Genomic DNA, 19,761 nt, shown 5'->3' with positions numbered 1-19,761 from the left:
AATCAGTGTATGTTACACTAATATAACCTTCACACCCCAAAAGAACACCCAATCAGTGTATGTTACACTAATATAACCCTCACACCCTGACAGAACACCCAGTCAGTGTATGTTACACTAATATAACCCTCACACCCCGAAAGAACACCCAATCAGTGTATGTTACACTAATATAACCCTCACATCCTGACAGAACACCCAGTCAGTGTATGTTACACTAATACAACCCTCACACCCTGACAGAACACCCAGTCAGTGTATGTTACACTAATACAGAGGTTTCTAAACTTTTTGCCTGCACAACTCCATTTTAATGAAGTATTTCCTGCCAGGAGCCCAGACAGCCTGGAGGACGCCATTTTGAAGAGCAAAATGGCGTCCTCCATGCAGCATGATATTTTACACTGTACATGCGAGATTGAGCTGTGAGGAGGAAAAAGGTGTCCTCCGCACACTAGGGGTTGTCGCGACCCCTTCTGCTGATGACACAACCCCATTTGGGGTAACAACTGACAGCATGGGAACTGCTGCACTAACATAACCCACACATCCCAACAGAATACCCAATCAGTGTGTGTTACTCTAATATCATCCACACATCCCCATAGAACACCCCATCAGTGTGTGTTATATCTAGGTTATGTCAACACTAGAAATGGTAGTGTAAACACTTACTACAGCAATGGAAGGGGTTCTTCTGGCGCTGTAATAAATCCACGTCTCCGAGAGGTGGTAACTAGGTCAACAGAAGAATTATTCCATCGAGCTAGTGGGTGTCTACACTGGGGCTTAGGCTGGCTTAATTACATAGCACAGGGCTTTAAATTTTTCACAGCCCTGAGCAATGTAGTTGAGCTGACCTAACTTTCTAGTGTAGAGCAGCCCTATTATAACCCACACACCCTGGTAAAACACCCAGTCAGTGTATGTTACACTAATACAACCCAAACACCTGGTAGAATATGCAATCAGTGTAGTTTACACTGATATAACCCACACAACCCAACTGAACACCCTGTCAGTGTATGTTACACTAATTGTGCACACCCAGATTATACCACTGCGCCTCTCACAGCCACATGCACAGGTATTCTGACCTTGCACTGCTCAGGTAACCATTCACTGTTCGTGTCACTGCTACATTTCTCATCTCTCTCGGCCCTAATGCTCTGACTCTCAAACCCTGGATAGTGCTCCTTGTAACCTGACAGTAAACCCCCGTCTTTGGTGTGTCAGAAGAGAATTCATCCTGCCGATGGCAATGCTCTACAGTGATCCAACAGGAGAGTGTAGTAGTGTTTGGCTCCCATCCCCGTGGTGGTGTTTGACTCCCATCCCCGCCACCAACCTTCCCTGCCAGATGGGTAATTGAAACACTTCAGTAATGGGCAGCTCCCGGCTGTATCCATGGAGAGGCCACTCAGACCCCACCCCCACAGCATATGGGAACTGGATAGCACATGGCATGAGGCATGCTCTTCCGACGCAGCCTACGTAGGTGCAGCCCGCTGTATGTGGTCTGGCCAGGGCTTAGTTTCCAGGGGTCAGCCCTGCTCTGCTGCTGAAAGCCATTTCTGATCGTTCAAAGTAGGAATGAAACGGTTGTTGTTGTTACTAGATGTTTCTATGCTGGTATCAGGGCCCTGTGGGGCTGGACACTGGGCAAACATGGACAAGAGCCAATTCCTGCCCTGAGGGACTGCCTGTCCAGCCAGCTTGACTGCTTATTGCTGTGATCTATGAGGCTGGAGACACGCTTGGACATGGCCTCCTTTGTCATTACTTGTTCCATTGTGTTTTTAAGGAGAGGGGGCTAACTGCTCTAAAAGTTGAGTTCAGTAAGGCACCCGCACTCGAGGGGGTGTCAATGGCCCTGTTAACTCTGACCGTTCTTGTGGACGTTGAATAAAAAAGCGTGTTTGAATGTAGGCTTGAACCCACCTTACCAAATAGTCCTATAGAATTCAATAGCGATTAAACCAATAGGGTCCGATTGTTAGGATGCCTGAAGAATACTGGATATATGGTAATGCCTTTATATGAATCAATGGTACAGACTCATGGAGTGACTGTGAAGCACTGATCAACCCCTCTCCAAAGGGTATTGCAGAACAACAGGGGCATGAGAGAAAGGTGATGAGAGTGATCGTGGACCTGGGGAAACTCTCCTATGGAGAGAGATTGCAAAGACTGGGATTGTTTACTTTAGAGAGGAGTCGCATCAGAAGGAGCCTGATAAAAATGCCTAAAATACTAAGTGGTCTAGAGAAGATAAAGCAGGGACTTCTGCATTCCCTGGCCCAACTCAAGAACATTGGGACAGTCAATGCAGTTTGAAGGGCGGTAAATTCAAAGCTGAAAAGGGATATACATTTTCACACATGGCCCAGTTAGGCTGCGGAACTCACTGCCACAGGAAATCGATGAGGCCAAGAACTTAGCGAGATTGAAAAAAAGGATCCAGAGTTATCCCCACTAATGATTACCAGCTTTGTGGAAGGGCTAGTAAACCTGCTTCAGGGCTTCAGCCATTGTCTCATTATTAGAAACGACGATAAGACCTAACAAGGGGGAAGATTACCCCGCATCTGCTCCAGCAGGATTCTTACAGCTTCCTCTGCAGCATCTCATCCTGGCTACTGTCAGCGGCAGGACACTGGGCCGGATGAACCTGGGATCCGATGCAGCCAAGCAATGCATGTGTTCCTATAGAAATTACCCCAAAATGGAAAGAATATAGCAGAGATCTCCTTCCTAACAGAATCCTACAGTGGGATTCCATTTTCCATTAAATTCTATAGGGTGTTTCAAAGAACCTATATAGCGGTGATCATTTCTGTGGGGATTTCTCATAAGGGCAATCCTGTGAAGAGAGGAATACCTGCTGTACACAACCCTTGGTCTCCTATAGGTGGTGCACGTGAGCATGCATGGTGTGGACTTCTGAAAACCCTGCCTGAGAGCCTGACATGAGCCCGATCCAAATCGCTCTGTGCTGGGTCTGGAGATTGGGCTGGGACTTGTTGGGACAGCTCCCCAGCATGCCTGGCTTCACTTGCACTCAGCTCTGGGGATGTTTGTGAAGCACCTGAGAAAGGGGCAGCCATGGGCACATTGAAATGCCATTCACCATCCACAAAGACGCTTGCAACCACGCTTGCTCCCTGCTAACCCAGCCCGAGGGACATAAAACGATACTCAGAGGAGTGCAGCTGTCACTGCAGGGCCAGGGGTGGGGGCACTGTTATGGTACAGCAGTGAGAACACAAGGGCACAGGCCTTTGGGGCAGTTTTGTTCAGTATTAATCAGGGCAGCATTTAGTGGTAGCTCTTTGGAGCAGGGATGGCAAGCTCTGGGAGGGATGCATAGGGGCTGTTTGCTCAGCAGCAATGACAGACGGAGGGTTTCGCAGTGACAGAACAAAGCAGGGCAACTGGAGCTGGAGCTCATCGTAATGTGCCTGTTACAGCATTTGGGGCATCTCTGGGGAGATATAACTCAGCCCCACCTCAAAAAGTGCAAATAATGAAGTCAAGCCCTTCCTTATAACACTGGGAAGGAAAGGACTTTCTCAGGAACATTGCCTGAGCTGCAAATGGGTCCCACGTGGCAATGAGACACTGAACTGTTATTAGAACGAGAAGGACTTGTGGCACCTTAGAGACTAACAAATTTATTTGAGCATAAGGTTTCGTGGGCTAAAACCCACTTCATCGGATACATGGAGTGGAAAATACAGTAGGAAGATATATCTATACACAGAGAACATGAAAAAATGGGTGTTGCCATACCCACTATAACGAGAGTGATCAGTTAAGGTGAGCTATTACCAGCAGGAAAAAAAAACCTTTCTGTAGTGATTAATCACTAAGGTGCCACAAGGACTCCTCGTTCTTTTTGCTGATACAGACTAACACGGCTACCACTCTGAAACCTGAACTGTTATTGTTACTGACCCTAGAAAATTAGCAAGGCAGCAAAAGCTGCTGTGGATCTGAGCAAGTTAAATTCCACACACTGTCCATCACTGGCTAGGCTGCGGTCAAAGCCCTGTGAAATCACTGACTCCCCATGGCTGTGTTTGCTGGGAGGGGATCTAGGAGCACAGCGCTGGCTGAGAGCTCTGCATCAGCACCAGGGCATCTTCCCAGTCCTGCTCTTCAGCTTCTGTGAGTTTAGGGAAGGAGCTACAAATTGGTCTGCTGATCCACTGGGGGTAATATTCAGGAACATAGCCCTTTTGCTGTTCACACATTGTCTGCAGTGTCTGTGGGTGCATTTGCTGTTTGTAAGTATTTGCCAAGTAGTTGGCTGACCAGATTTCAACCTGTGGGTTGTTAGTAACCTGTTTCCTCTTTGCTTTCACTCTGCATGGTTGGTTCCCTACATCATATAGCATCATTTGGGTTCCCTGTTTGGCCGATTGACCCATAGAGAATAACACACTTCCTTGCATGAATTTCCGGACAAATACTCCTTCTGCTAAAATCCATGAAATGTTTAGGATTCAGGAATATTTTCATAAATACCCAGCAGCTGCCTGAATCATCACCAGTAACAAGCCATGTGAGCCCACAAATCAACCAGGGACTTGTATCAACAGAAAGATCCACAAATCAGCTGTTTAATATTTGACTAAAACTAGTTTGGGTATTCCTGATGACATCAGCAACAGACACCTCCCACAGACAGAGAGTCCTGCTCCTTCATTGGCTCTGCCCTTAGTCAGCTGCACCAAACAGACTCCAGCAGGTGAATCAAGAAGAGACTGATTTTCAGCTCTTCAGCTTTAAAATATGTGACAGGACAGCTGTGCTGTCATTTCCAAATGTACACACACATGCTCGCATACATAGACAGATGGAAAGTATTCTATTAGTGGCTGCAGCTCCTACACAGCGTTTAAAAAAAAGCAAAAAAAAAAAAAAAAAAAAAAAAAGCTTTCCCAGTCAGTTCATATTTAGATTCATCTTCATTGGACTTTTAAATTCCAAGAGCATCACCTAAAATCTACAAAACAAAACCCAATTCCCCTTTCTTACCCCTTTCCTCCCTCCAAAAGTAAGGCCTTACTTCCATCTGGAGGCATTTCCATGTGTGAGAAGTATAGACAACACATGCTTTGATTAATTAATAACTATTATTCCTCCTGACCCTGAACAATTAGCAAAGCTCTCCATTGCTGTTTATCTCAAAATAGGATCCACCTAGGAAGTAAAGACAGTAAGAAAATGGTGCACATCATGCGAAACACTTTGTCTAAGGATCTATAGATCAGCTAAATTCCACTCCCTGAGAATTAAAACAACTATATGAAATGATTGTTACTCACTTAGGCAAGAACCTCTCATAATTTGCACCTGGAGAAAACCTCTTTCTCCCTCCCAACCTAGCTAAAAAGAACGGGCAAAGGTAACACCTTACTTTCCTGTGCAAAGTGGCCTATTGCACATTGTGAATAGATCAGGAGATGTGGGAGGAGGGTGAAGCTGTGCATTAACTAAATGAGAAATAACTTGCTCATGAGATGGAAGGTCAAATAGGGCAAACCGCCTATTACCCCCAGAAATCCAAACCACATTTCTTCACCCCAAATTATAAACTGTACATTTGTTTGCCTTGTAAATCAAATACACCATGAATAATCCTGTTTAGATTATAATTAGAAACTGCACGTTTGTTTGCTTTGTAAATCAGATCCACATCTCTCTATAGATGGGTAATGTCTCTTGCTCTGGTACAAACTGTAAATAACACGCAATGCTTACCTTCAATCACAGAATGTATGAATTATGTCCATCAAATTTGGAAGATTGTAAGGGATTTTGTTAATCATTCTAAATAGCTGTGGTACTCTAGAAGTACTAGGAATTGTGTTGCATAATGAAGAAGGACTGTTGAAAGATATAAACTAGCACAGAACTTTGGATTATTAAAAGAAATTGTTCAAAGGGGCGAAAGTCCAGTTAATAATGTGGGCTAATATTGAAATACAAACCTTGAAAAGGACCAAAGATAAAAGGCCTCCGATAATAAAAGGCTTGAAGACATTTGTTATACACCGACACCATCTACTGCATCAGCTGGAAGCAGCAGAGAAATTGTGAAAGTTGAGCATTCAGTTGGCACATGCCCAGTAGAAATCAGAGAGTGGCCTCCTCCAAGGAACCTGAGAAACAGGGCATATAAAACTGAGGTCACAATGTGGGACCTCAGAGTTGACTGAACACATAAGGAAGCTGCAGCACCCCCAGGGTGATGGATGCCTGGACTAGCTGTGTGGAAAGGACTCTCACTGTATCCCAGGGTTAACAGGTCAGAAGAGGTGAGATTTCATTTCAAAGATTGGTATTTCTACTTCTGTTCTTTAATATAAATAACTGTAGGTTACCTGGCTGAGTCTGCACTCTATACTGAGGCCTCAGGTAACCATATTTTAGATTTAAACTAATGCTATATGCATGCCTTCCATTATAAGGCCAAGCAAATTGGCCTCAGAGAGATCTGAACCATACCTTTAAGCAATTGCTTTTGATATTCTAAACTGGTCCCTTTTGGACCATATCACCCCCAAACTTTTAAAAGTGCCTTACAGCCAAGTACATCTGTACTCTTTGGAGAAGGGTGATCAATGTATTGCTGAAGAACTGATGATCTTAAGTAATGTAATAAGAAATCTTCATGATTTGCGTTGTTTCTTGGTGAAACTGCTGAGCTGTCAACCCTAGTCTTTGACAGTTGCTTGTAAGGCTGTATTGGTGTGTTCAGTACAAGCCTAGAACATTGGTTGTGTCTGCACCTGAGTAGTGAACTGTTGATTGTATATTGATGTGGTTCTGGGTAAATTAATAAATTCTTAACTGGAACCAAGTGTCCTGATTTGAGAAATACTGTTTAAGTTAAAAACTGACCTGAAAATAACCTAGTATAAATTATTACCCTAATGCTCCCTGGGCTCAATGAAACAGGGTTATCCTATTCATTCAAACTCTGTATTGGCTATACCACTCAGCAAATTGGCAAATCTAGTTTGTTAAATTTCAGCATTAAAATCTAATTGGCACCCAGGGAAATTCATAAAATTACCCTCCTTTCATGCTTGCATATGCATTAGTGCTTCAGGACTGCTGGGGTGCACCAAAGCTAGCGTCACGTTGACATGTCCCCCATCAAGCCCAGTATCTCAGTTATGAAACACAAAAGTACCAGGGCCCTCGGAGTCCTTATCAGCAGTTATATTGGTGTGTGGTTTTCAGGGCACATTGTTCTGAGTACCACTGACTGGTATTGGCCACCACGGCCTTCTAGGGCTGGTGGCTCTTGGGTGACACTCCACCTGACATGCCTTATGAGTCTACTGGGTAGAAATGCTTATCCGAAGGATTCGGTGTAAAACCTACCCAGAACTAGCAGTGGAATATGTGGGATGGACTGAATGGCCTATGGGACGCCTGAAAAAGGACATAACATCAGGTTAAAACAAATGCTGAACGTAGCTGAAGCTGCTGGACTAAAATTATTAGAGAAAGTCCTATGCCAATGTGAGGGTTGCCATCTTGGCCAATACACCAGGCATTGAACCAATGCATCCCAGAGCTAAAGCATGAGCTGTACAGCTTGGCTAGAAAGGGGACTCTAGAAACACAACTGTAACAGACTCCCATCCTCTTCAGATTGGCACAGATTTGTAACACACACTGAACAGTGGCTTATACCAGCACACACCCAGTTAGGGCTCTCAGGGCATGTGGCTGGTAAAGGGGGAAGAGGTCAAAGCAGGAATGGCAATGCCACTGTCTACCAGTGGATCACAGCTGCTGCTTCCTCAGACTGATACCAGTTGGGAACAAATCAACCCTGGCCCTTTCTCTTTCTGAGCTGCTTAGAGCAGATTGTGTGATGCTGGGACCTAGCCCCAGAGGTGCTACTGAGGGTTTACAGAACCTATGGACCGCGAGGGCATTTTATGACCTACCCAAGTCTATTCCCATCTCAGCAGATGCCCCCAGCTATTTCATGGCGTGTGTTCCTGCAGTTACATGGAGGTGCCTGTGAACAAAGGACGTGCTGCTCCAGCGAGATGGCTGTCAGGTGCCAAGATCACACCCAACTGCATAGAATGTCTGGCAAACATCTGGACGTGTGAGAGATTCACTAGATATTTGCAGGGTCTGGATAATGTCAAGCCAGTGACAGATTAGAAGACGCTTGTGCTGTTAATACATATAAAGGCCGAGGAAAGATTCTCCTTAAAGGTCAGAGAATGTTTGTTATACCTAATGCAGAACATGCCACAGTGGCTGAGCCCTTGTCAAGGAACTAGGAGAGCCCGCAGGTTCTCCAGGGGTTCAGCATATTGTAGAAGCCCCTCTGGGGGCATGTCAAGAATCCTGGCAGCCTCCCTGCAGAAATCAGAACAGATTCCAACAGCCACTTACAATTGATGCACAGCTGCACCCAGCTACCAGGTTACAAGCTGGGGGTGGCCCAGTTACTCCTGTGGGTCCCACCTTCAGCCTGTCACTTCCATGCAGTGAAAGGGAGCTCTCCAAAGCTGGATGCCTGAGACATGGGGCAGTCCCACTGGAATTCCACACTGCCTGTGGGGCTCTATACACAGGCAGGACACCAGGGCCCTGCAGAATGGCAGGGGCAAGCCTGAATATGGGTATGGGGACGGGGTAGGGATGACAACGCAAGGTGGAATCAGACGGGAGACATGCAAAAGGAGCATAGACACCTCAAAGAACCCATCGGGCCCACTGCACCACCCCAGAGGCCTCAAGTGTGATGAGCATTGGTGTAGGTGAAACAAAGGGACACTCCTTTCAGGGAGTCACGGACCTTTTCTCTCTGATCCCTCCCTGCTGAGCAAGCCCCAGGCTAAGTCAGACACGTGACTGGTGGCCTCCGAAACAAACACTCCCAAGCCTGTGAGATGCAGAAAGATTTTGAGCATATCACTCCCAGCACACCCAGCCCAGAGTGTAGGCCAGGGTGCTATGAGACAGCGACCATCAACAGGCCCTTCTACTGAACTGTAGGGCAGCCAGTGCTGCCAGCCGTGGAGGTGAGTCTCCATCCTTCTGGACTTTGCTTGATGGACACAAGGCTGAGAGACCCCAATGGGCTGCAGTGTTCTCCTGAATGCTAAGTGTTCACCATAGCCCAGCTTCAGTGAGATGTGGCTTGGCTGCTCCAGTGTTCCCCTCACCCTGCCTCTGCCAAGGAAACAGTTCCATGGAGTTAGGGAGATCAACCCCATGGCACCTTCTATCTATCCCCTCGGTCCCTCCATGGGCAGGCACTTGGTGTGCTCTCCCTGAGGAGAGAACAACTCCTGGGTTAGCCAGTGGCTCTGCGAGAGGGGTGGTAGAGGCTCCAGCCCAGCAGCAGCTGGAGACAGGAACAATCTCTCCTGGACCTGCAGGGGCATGCGAGCCAGAGCAGCCCTGATGCCCACTGGGAAGGGGGATGCTTGCACTGCCTCTCTCTCCCTTGGAACCAGGGTTCATACCCTGAGCACTCCTGACATTTGTGGGGCACAAAGGCTGAGACTAGCCCTTGTGCAGGGGCTCCAGGCTGGGCCAGTCCCCCCACCAGCCCAGTGCATATGCAGGGTGCTCTGCTTCGTGGATAACAAACTCTGCTATTGGCTGGTCAATGGCATGTGCCTGGTGAGACTAGTACCCATGCCATGATGGTAAAGCACCGAGTCCCCCATGCTGAAAGAGGAATCTTTCCAATCAAGACTGAGTTGGTTTTGAGAATTGGGCGTTAGATCCCTGCTACCCCCTCGAGAGTGGCATCTCCACTGGGCAGGGGACTGCCTCCGTGGGACGGATCTTTATGAGCAGCCCATTGTATAATCAGCTTGTCCAGTCCAAGTTCCGACGGGACTGGGGCCTTGCTGGGAGGAGGCCTGGGACTCACCTGCCACAGAGAGCGAGTGAACAGCCCCATTCCAGGACTGTCACATTTACAGACACTGCTAATCCCTGGCAGGAAGCAGGAAACCCCTTGCTGGCAGCAGATAAACCCAGTGCCTCTGCATCTCAAGACACCCAAACTAGCAGAGTGTATTTTTCGTTTAGTTTGTGGCAAAAATCAACGAAAGAGAGAAAATGCGTAGCTCGGGAAGACACACTGGCCTGGGCTCATTGTCCATTGAGCGCAACATGTACCAGCATCGTCCTAGCTGAGGCCATGTGGGCTGGGCAAGGCCACAGGTTGGGAATGGGAGGGGCAGTTACTAGGTGTGATGTTATCTGATTAAAATATGACCACGTAGATTGTTGTTGCTACCACTGTTCTATAATTGCAACAAATCTTGTACAAAGTGTGTCAAGTAAGGTGTCTATGGAAAGATTGATTTGCTGAATGTGATTTTGCTATTTGTATGCATATATCATTTTTGTATTTGAAGTTATGAGTATTGGCTCTATACCTGTATTTCAAATATGTTTGCTCCTGTGGTAGCGCCCACAAAGTATTTAGCCTGCAAATCTTGAAGGGACTATTCAAGTTAAAGGGCCCATTAAAGAATGCTTAATTCACAATAGAAGACGCGTATCAACACTAAATGGACTTTCCTGCTGTGACTAAGGGAAATCATGCATGGACATGTGACTTGCCCATGTGACTCCAAACACACTCTTGCTACCTGTAATTTTCCACTAGCTGTGCTGAGGGCTTTGTTTGAAACAATGGGTTTTCATCCACATGGCAGAAGATATAAAAGGTGCTAGAAACATCTCCATTTTGCCTCTTTCCTGCTCGAGCCTCTTTCCTGCTCAAACCTCTGGACTATGAACTTATACTAATGGGAGCATTCTAATCAAAGGACTGAGGACCTTCCAATAATTTGGAAGCAACCAGAGTCTTGACTTAAGACAGCAGTTTATTCCATCACTGCTACAAGCCTGAACCAAGAACTTCGCAATTATTGTACATATTTGATTCCTTTAACCAATTTTAACTCTCTCCTTTTCTTTCTTTCTTTCTTTTTATAAATAAACCTTTTGATTTTAGATATTAAAGGATTGGCAACAGCATGATTATTGGGTAAGAGCTGAGTTGTATATTGACCTGGGTATGTGGTTGGTCCTTTGGGATCAGAAGAACCTTTTATTTGATGAAATTGGTTTTAAAAAACCACTCATCTTTAAGTCTAGTGTTTTTGGTAGTGATAGAAGGACTAGAAACTGCTTTTCTGACTTCTTGTCAGCCGGTGTGGTGAAACGGAAGTTTACTTTTGTTGCTGGTTTGGTATATCTTATGGGAGAATAACCACCAGTTTCAGGGGTGTCTGCCCTATTTCTCAGCAGTTTGTCCTCAATTTGGTATTCTCAGTTGTGGCCCACGAAGGCATGGTTGCACTAGGCGCATGTTACTATTGCCCGAGATGTTATGGGCTGAGAAGGTAAATCTTAGATTCCAAGGCCAGAAGGAACCACCATGATCATTGAGTCTGACCCCTTGTGGGTCCCAGGCCAGAGAACTGCCCCACAACCATTTCCAGAGCAGATCTTTTAGAAAAGCATCCCAGCTTGATTTAAAAACTGTCAGGGATGGAGAATCCACCACAACCCTTGGTAAATCATTCCATTGGTTAGTTACTGTCGTTATTAACAATCTACGCCTTATTTCCAGTCTCATTTCCAGTCTAGCTTCACGTTCCACCCACTGGATCATGTTAGACCTTTGTCTGCTAGAGTGAAGAGCCCATTATTAAATATTTGTTCCCCATGTAGGTACTTACAGACTGTGATCACGACATCCCTTAACCTTCTCTTTGTTAAAGTAAATAGATTGAGCTTTTTGTGTCAATCACTATAAGGTGTGTTTAGAGTTTTGTCACCATAAGGCAAACTTCCTAATCCTTTAATTATTGTTGTGGGTCTTCCCTGACCCCTCTCTAATTTACCAACATCCTCATTGAATTGTGGCCACCAGAACAGGACACAGGATTCCAGCAGCCGTCACACCAGTGCCAAATACAGAGGTAAAATAACCTTCTCTACTCCTACTTGAGATTCATAGATTCATAGATATTTAGGTCAGAAGGGACCATTATGATCATCTAGTCTCACCTCCTGCACAATGCAGGCCACAGAATTTCACCCACCACTCCTGCAAAAAACCTCACACCTATATCTGTGCTATTGAAGTCCCCAAATCGTAGTTTAAAGACTTCAAGGAGCAGAGAATCCTCCAGCAAGTGACCCGTGCCCCCATGCTACAGAGGAAGGCCAAAAACCTCCAGGCCCTCTTCCAATCTGCCCTGGAGGAAAATTCCTTCCCGACCCCAAATATGGCGATCAGCTAAACCCTGAGCATATGGGCAAGATTCATCAGCCAGATACTACAGAAAATTCTTTCCTGGGTAACTCGGATCCCACCCCATCTAATATCCCATCACAGGCCATTGGGCCTATTTACCATGAATATTTAATTACCAAAACCATGTTTATTCCTGTATATGCATCCCAAGATCACATTAGTTCTTTTGGTCACAGTGTTCCACTAAGAACTCATGTTCTTTTCACTCTGAGCTGGAGCTTTTGAGCCATGTGCAGAGCACCATGATGTACCCCCCAGAGAATGAGCCCCGTGTAGTATGGAGAGGGGCAAACTGACGATTAACCCCTCCATACTACGTACAATCACGTGGGCATGGAGAAGAGCCCAAGAGCCACCCACCGGTGTGGCTCCATCGCAGGTTCATGGAATCACCCCAAAGCTTCAGACACTCCCTCAAAGAGCAGGAGCAACGACTAATACATGTTGTCAACTCAGCAGCCGGCTGCTGCTGGACATGTGGGAGATGAGGAAGGCCAGGAGTCATAAGAACATTAGAATGGCCATACTGGGTCAGACCAAAGGTCCATCCAGCACAGTATCCTGTCTGCTGACAGTGGCCAATGAACCTAATAGGTAATGATAAAGTAATCTCTCTCCTGCCATCCCTCTCCACCCTCTGTCAAACAGAGGCTAGGGACACCATTCCTTACCCATCCTGGCTAATATTCTGTCACTGCAGGGCCAGATATACAAACCCATAGTCATGACCACCTACCTAAAGGCTGTGCAGTAGCTGAGAGGCATTTAGGGCTTCCCAGCACATGAGATACCCACCTAGCTGGCAGGGATGCAATGAAAGAGGTGTATGGGGGCCAGGACCCCCTTTTGGCTCCTGACCAGATAAATGAGGGGGAGCTGAGCCAAATTTGAGTAGGTAGCATTGTGACCTGGTGTACAGGGCAATGCCACTCAAATTTGGGTTGGCCAAGCAGGTAACCTGGGTCCTCTCTTTAGCAAAATTTTGGTTGTGCCCCAGCTATTTGGAGAAGTCTCCCGTGAAGAGTGCTCAGCTCCACAGCTGCTATGGCACGGTGGATTCCTCATGCTCTCCGTGTTTGCCAGCAGGAGGACACTGATGTACACAGACGCAGCGTTTAGAGTCAATGTCTGCAGCGTGCTTTGGAAGGCTTCTCTCATGCTGCTGAGAGCGCCGGCCACCAGTGCTGCAGTGCCACCTTCTGGGCAGCAGCCCAGCTTGCCCGCTAGGTGGCAGTAATTCCTGCAATACTCTGGCTCACCTGGCTGCCCTTGCTAAAGCCTTGATAGCTGGACCAAATAACCAGCCTCCAAACACTGGGTGAAACTGAAGCTAAGGATCCTGGGCCAGCCTCCAGGGCCAGCTTTCCACTCTGAGTTGTGCACATTGTATCTCCAGGCCACAACGCCCCTCCAGACCCACCCTCCTAACCTAACGAACCTCTGTGTCTGGCAGGGCAAGATCACAAGAATTAATGACTGAAATTGTGAGCTCTCTGGGGCAGGGACCACTCTTCTGTATGGTGTTTGCACAGCTCCTAGCACAATGGGTCCCCACCCAGGAACTCGGCGGTGCTACCGTCATCCAGATACTAACTGATAATAACCAGAAGAACCAGCAAGTGTCTACAGGGCCTCTCTCTAAGGACAAGAGACTAACACGACTTGACTCAGTGATGGAGTTTCTTCCTACCCTGTTTGCTAACATATTTACCAAGGTCCACAGGGGGCTAGGCTCGATGGATCTTCGTGTGTCTCACTCTGTAACTTGGTTACTCTCCAATGACAGACAACAAAGCCAAGAAATAAAGCAGGTACATTCTGAAAATACGGAGGCGCCAAACACTGTGTGAATCACTTCCAGCTGCAGCTTGTTCCCTAATGACACATTTGCCATATGGGAGAGGGAGTCTAAGTTTAGTGCCTTGACCTTGTGAGCAGGCTGGGCCATGATGTGTCTCCTGATCTGGGACCAGGCCAGGGAAACTCACTTGGGGAGCACACAGTAATACAACGTTTCCTGAGCTCCTGGGCCCCACCTGCTGCAGAGTACAATCACTGCTTTTCTAGAGCTGGTAAAAGGTGCTGGATTAACAGACCCTGAAGAATGAAGCCTCCTGTTTAGCCACAGAAGTGGTGGGGGCAGCGTCTGGCCAGTCCAGAGCTCCTCTTCCAGGGCCCATCCTGGCCTTGGTTCCTGCGGAAGTGGGGCCAATTAGGGCCAGTCATCAGGGTGTGGACACAAGAAAACTCTTAGAGATGAGTCTCATCCAAGCCCCAGCACTCCTCCACACTGCAATCCCCTTTGGCCTCGACGTCAGCACCCCTCAAAATATTGTTACTAACATCATCTCCCTGACCCATCGCTCGGAGTCCCGCTCCCCCGCTTCCAGTATGTCCAGGGGCTCTGCCTTCTCAGCTGCATCAGATACAAACCCTACCTCCTTCCCGCCAAAGCCCTCCACAGCTTAGCCTGCCCTCCCTAGCCAATCTGTTATCTCACTCCGAGGTCAGATCCCTTTAGCCCACCCTGACACTTCCCTGCATCATCCACATCTCTGCTTCCCCCACAAGCCCCTTTAGAATTCCTGCCTGCCAGGCTGCGCTGTACACACAGAAAAAACTCCCAGCCCCAATCCATAATGCCCCCTGGTCTCCTGCAAGTTGCTCCTCAGAACTCCCCCTGCCATGGTGCACACAGGAAAGTGAGTTGCAGTGTATTTTAATACAGCCAAGTGCCTGGTCATACTTTTAAGAACCAGAAATAAGTCATGCTTACAGGATGGGGGACTATATCCTGGAAAACAGTGACTGTGCAAGGGACTGAGGGGTCATGGCAGAAACATGAGATGCCAGTGCCATGCTGTGGTTAAGAGGATTAACGCGATCCTTGGATATATAAGCAGAGGAATATTGACCGGCGCAAGCAGGTGATGTTACCTCTGTCCACGACATTCATAAGACCACTGCTGGACACTGTGTCCAGCTCTAGTGCCCACACTGCAAAACTGGAAAGGGTGGAAAAAAGAGCGACAGGAACAATTTGAGACTTGGAAACGCTGCCTTACAGTGACTGACTAAAAAAGCTCAAGCTCTAGTTTGTCCACAAGAAGAGTAAGAGGTGACATGATCACTGCCTATTATTATCAGGGGGAGAAGCTGGTAGCAGCACTATCATCTAAGGCAGAACAAGTTCCAACAGCTGGAAGTTGAAACTGGCCAAATTATAACAAGAAGTAAGGTACTACTGGTTAATAGGGAGAGTAACTAGGGCGAGAGACATGGTCGATTCTCTGTCCCTTGGAGTCTTTACTGCGTGTCTCTGAAAAGCTCTGTTCTAGCTCACTCAATAGGCTTACAGCAGGAATCTCTAGGTGGGTACAGTGACCTGTGTTATGCAGGAGGTCACACTAGATGAGTGCAATGGTCCCTTCTGGCCTGAAAGTCAATGGACCGGTGAATGGCCAGGCAGGTGGCCAACTGTGCTCGTTGCTCCTTGTTTGCTAAGAATTGCACAATCCCTTGATCCATGTTACTCCACCTCTCCCTCCTCAGCTGGTTTGTTTTCCTCATCCTCCTGCTACATTCTGACTTTCAGCTCTTTGGGGCAGGAACTGTCATCTTCGATACATTTGTACAGTGCTTAGCACAGGGGTGGGCAAACTTTTTGGCCCAAGGGCCACATCTGGGAATAGAAATTGTATGGCGGGCCATGAATATTCACAAAGTTGGGGTTGGGGTGCGGGAGGGGGTGAGGGCTCTGGCTGGGGGTGCGGGATCCAGGGTGGGGCCAGAAATGAAGAGGTCAGGGTGTGCGAGGGGGCTCTGGGCTGGGGCGGGGTTTGGGGCATGGGGGGGGGTAAGGGCTCCAGCTGGGGGTGTGGGCTGTGGATGAGAGATTTGGGGTGCAGGAGGGTGCTCTGAGCTGGGATTGAGGTGTTTGGAGGGCAGGAGGGGGATCAGGGCTGGGGCAGGGGGTTGGGGTGTGTGAGGAGGATCAGGGGTGCAGGCTCTGGGCGGCACTTACCTCAAGCGGTTCCCAGAAGCAGTGGCATGTCCCTTCTCCAGCTCCTATATGGAGACACAGCCAGATGGCACTGCATGCTGTCCCGTCTTCAGGCACCGCCCCTGCAGCTCCCATTGGCCGTGGTTCCCAGCCAATGGGAGCTGCTGAGGCGACACTTGGGGCGGGAGCAGCATGCAGAGTGGAGCCCCCTGGCTGCCCCTACACGTTGAAGCCGGAGGGAGGCCATACCATTGCTTCTGGGATCCACGTGGAGCGACCCCCCCAACCCTGCTCCCCGGCTGGAGCGCCGGAGCGGGACAAGCCCCAGGACCCGCTCCCCAGCAGGAGCTCGAGGGCTAGCTTAAAACGGCTGGCAGACCGGATCCGGCCCACAGGCCATAGTTTGCCCACCCCTGGCCTAGCACAATTGGGCCTCAGCCTGGCTAGCTTCGAGCTGCTACTGTGATAGAAATGTGGAAGAAAGGGGACTATATTTCACAGAGGCTACCAACTAGCTGTCAGTAAGAACTTGCTGTCATTACCAACCCAGGCTGGGCTTGAACCAGCAATGGGTCCACCTCTTGGTACTGGCACTCATCATTGCACTAGCCAAGCGCTATGGCACGGTGAAGGGCTCAGCAATGTACTATCAATCATGGGAGCCATCCGGCCCTTAGAATGTAATTAATCAATACACCAGGTATATTAATTACATGTTTTGTGAGATGCTATTGGCAAAAATGTGATTTTTTTCTCTATTTTTACACAAATCCGGCAAAATGTTAGTGTTGCCCCTTAAGAGACCTTTACTGGGTGGAACAAATTCAGATATTTTTAGCTACCTATTGTCAGCCGCAGAACAAAGCCATAACTAAGATATTTTGTCTCTTACAGTTAGGGTGACCACACAGCAAGTGTGAAAAATTGGGACAGGGGGTGGGGGGTAACAGGAGCCTATATACGAAAAAGACCCAAAAATTGGGACTGTTCCTATAAAATTGGGACATCTGGTCACCCTACTTACCGGTACATTTAAATGTGAGCATCAGACAAGTCTATCTACAGTAACATATGGCTGTCTATTTGTGTGGCGCAAAGGAGGGTAGCTATAGCCCATATACACCACGCAAGAGCCACAACAGCCGTCCTCATTGCACTGAACCACCATCCCCATTAGAGCGTGGGGCAAGGCTGCAGTAGCAGAGATGCTGGCATGTGGCTGCGGAGTACCAGACGTTCACGTTGCCTTTGGGCTAGGAGACATATAGGCATTTGCAGGAGAATACCGTTAATCACAACCTGGGAAGAACCCTCCTTTTCTGGCAGGTGTTTGAACACGGAGGTAACTGAGATGATAGGAGCTTTCTTAGCAGACTGGGGAAAGCTGATCTGCAGCCAGAGGGGCTCTAGGGCAGTCGAACGCATGACACTCAACACCCAAATCCAGCCAAACACTAGTCCCTTCTCCTCACAGTGTGGTGGAGCCATTAGAAAACAGGGACAGGGGTGGGTGCTTGTGGGAGCTATAACCACCTCAAAATTCGTCTGAGCACCCCTGTAGCCACCCCTCCCAGCACAAAGGTCAAACGCTGGGCAGACATAAGGATGGCATGGCATGGTCTTGCCACCCTTACTGCTGCTAGGGGCAGCGCTGCCTTCACAGCTGGGCAGCCTCCACTTTCCACTTGCCTTCAGGAGTGCTGCACTCACAGCCCCATCCACATTTCCTTTGCTCCACAATTTACCCTTTGCAAAATGTAACTACTTAATTGCTGCTGAGATGGGGCTTCCACAAGGATTGCCCTGGATTGCCCACAACCTAGGTCGTCCAATTTGGCACCTGGGAGGGAGTGGTCTCCGTATGTTTTTGTCCTGAACAAGGGAGACCAATAGTTTTGTCAACCAGGCTTTTGCAAGACATTTTAAAAAAGAAAAGAGACAAAGCAGCTCCTTAATGCCGTGGATTTCTGGGAGCTGTGTTCTAAGAGTTTGTGGGATGCGTGTGTGAGTCACGGAGATCTTTCAGCATGTGTAACCTGAGGAACAACCCCTCCAAGTTTAACAGAGACGCGACATGATACTGCTGTGAAACCGGCAAGAAGAGGAATAAAAGTGTGGGACCAGCCCCCTTCCAGTGTCCATCACACACAGACCAAACCTCTGGGAGGGTCATTTTCTGAACAACCTGCACAGTGGAGCGACGGGGGATTAAATTAACTTTCCTACCAGCCTTTAGACAGCTGTAACAAAGCAAAGGCCAGACTCCTGTAAGACCCCACATGGATTTGCATCATCATCTTTCCTTTACAAACCCAGCTACTGAGTCCCTTCAATGTTTCATTCAATGCAAGTTCTTGAAGGTCGGAGGGATGTGTCTGGGACTTTTATTTAGCCAGCTCTTTAACTTTGCAAAATACCATTTATTCTCTATTCGAAATTACTGCCAAGTGTGGATGCACTTCATCCAGCATGCACCAGGTGCACTGGCCAGCAAAGCTGTCTCTGGAATAACCAAATATTAAATAACACGGAGAAATAAGAGTTCTCTCTCTTTCTATTTCTCTACCCCTATAGAACCATTCACCACACTATTCAGGCAATATGCATACAGATAACCACCCGAGCATGAGAGAAAGCAACTTGAAGAACAGAAAGATGATTAAGTATGAAACATAAATTACCTGCAGACTTCTCAGCTGAGCTACAACTTCTTGGCCGAGGTGCTGGAACTGTGACTCCTCGCTTTCTCCGAGGCTTATGGCCGCTTTTATAGAGGAGCAGTGAATAGTTTTTTTAAAACTTGAAGCAGAGTAAGAACCGGTTTAAAATAGAGTGAAAGAAGCTGGTGTGGGTGGAATTAGACAAACTCTGGAAGCTGCTTTTCCAACGATTAATTAACTTCTTGCAGCCCACAGTGCAGGCGAGGGGATGTCGAGGGCTCACCTGGCGCAGGTTCTCCGCTGCTGGAGGGGGGCTGTCTGAGTGGCCTGTACCTTGCTGAACCACCTCACCAGGTGAGGGATGGGGAAAGCATCCAACCTTGCAGGGAGAACAACAGAGTCTGTGTTATTAGACGCAGGGGGCACATGCACCATGCACAACAAATTGCAGCGTCAGAGCTGTAATTCCCCCCCCGAACAGTGCACTGCGATAGCCAACCCCTGAGCATGAGAGGCTCCCAGCGCCCCACCAGTGGCAATACAGTCACGCTGGGGCAGCATCCAAGGAGCAGTCACAGCTCTCCTGACTCGGGAAGAGTTAAGGAAGAGGAGGAGCCTCCTCTCCAAGGGCTCAGATAACAGCAGTAGCTGCAGCATTCCCTTCAGATGTGCAGCAAGCCCACCAGAGAAGGCTGCCTGGCTGGCACTGGGCTGCTCTTTCCTTGCCGGCTATATTATGGGTCTAGTTCTTGATT

General features: G+C 48.0%; 1 protein-coding gene across 5 annotated transcripts in view; it reads right to left on the bottom strand.

Moving 5' to 3' along the window:
- The window catches only part of MYOCD (myocardin), a 473,785-nt gene extending 454,233 nt beyond the window's left edge, over positions 1-19,552 (bottom strand). For 3 of the 5 annotated variants that reach the window (XM_037914278.2, XM_037914279.2, XM_037914280.2), the window contains exon 1: positions 19,028-19,551. The gene's annotated coding sequence lies outside the window, so the exon portion shown is untranslated. Of the gene's footprint in view, positions 1-19,027 lie in introns of all 5 variants that reach the window. The other 2 variants (XM_037914277.2, XM_043527936.1) reach the window with 1 other exon arrangement.
- Between the last annotated feature and the right edge of the window lie 209 nt (positions 19,553-19,761).

The sequence above is a fragment of the Chelonia mydas genome, chromosome 14, assembly GCF_015237465.2.
Source record: "Chelonia mydas isolate rCheMyd1 chromosome 14, rCheMyd1.pri.v2, whole genome shotgun sequence".
In the NCBI taxonomy this organism is placed as follows: domain Eukaryota; kingdom Metazoa; phylum Chordata; order Testudines; family Cheloniidae; genus Chelonia; species Chelonia mydas.
The sequence above is the reverse complement of the archived record's forward strand: the minus strand, read 5'-3'. Positions and strand labels throughout refer to the sequence as shown.